The sequence below is a fragment of the Schistocerca gregaria genome, chromosome 1 (genome assembly GCF_023897955.1).
Source record: "Schistocerca gregaria isolate iqSchGreg1 chromosome 1, iqSchGreg1.2, whole genome shotgun sequence".
In the NCBI taxonomy this organism is placed as follows: Eukaryota; Metazoa; Arthropoda; class Insecta; order Orthoptera; family Acrididae; genus Schistocerca; species Schistocerca gregaria.
Window position 1 is genome coordinate 1,032,488,671 of NC_064920.1, and position 257 is coordinate 1,032,488,927.

Consider the following 257-nt stretch of genomic DNA (forward strand, 5'->3'; position numbering starts at 1 on the left):
AGACATGTGGATGCTTCATGACAATGCCCCTTGTCAAACGGCCACTTCTGTCATGGAATTTTTTTACCTCAAAAAAATGCATTCCTGTTGTTCCACAGCCCCCTTATTCACCTGATCTGACTCCTTTTCCAAGCTGAAAATGTCTTAAAAGGACATTATTTTGGGACTCTGAAGAACATTCAAAAGAATGTGACTGACATGTTAAAGGCCCTACCACTTGAAGTCTTTCAGTGCTGCCACCAAGACTCGGAAAGACG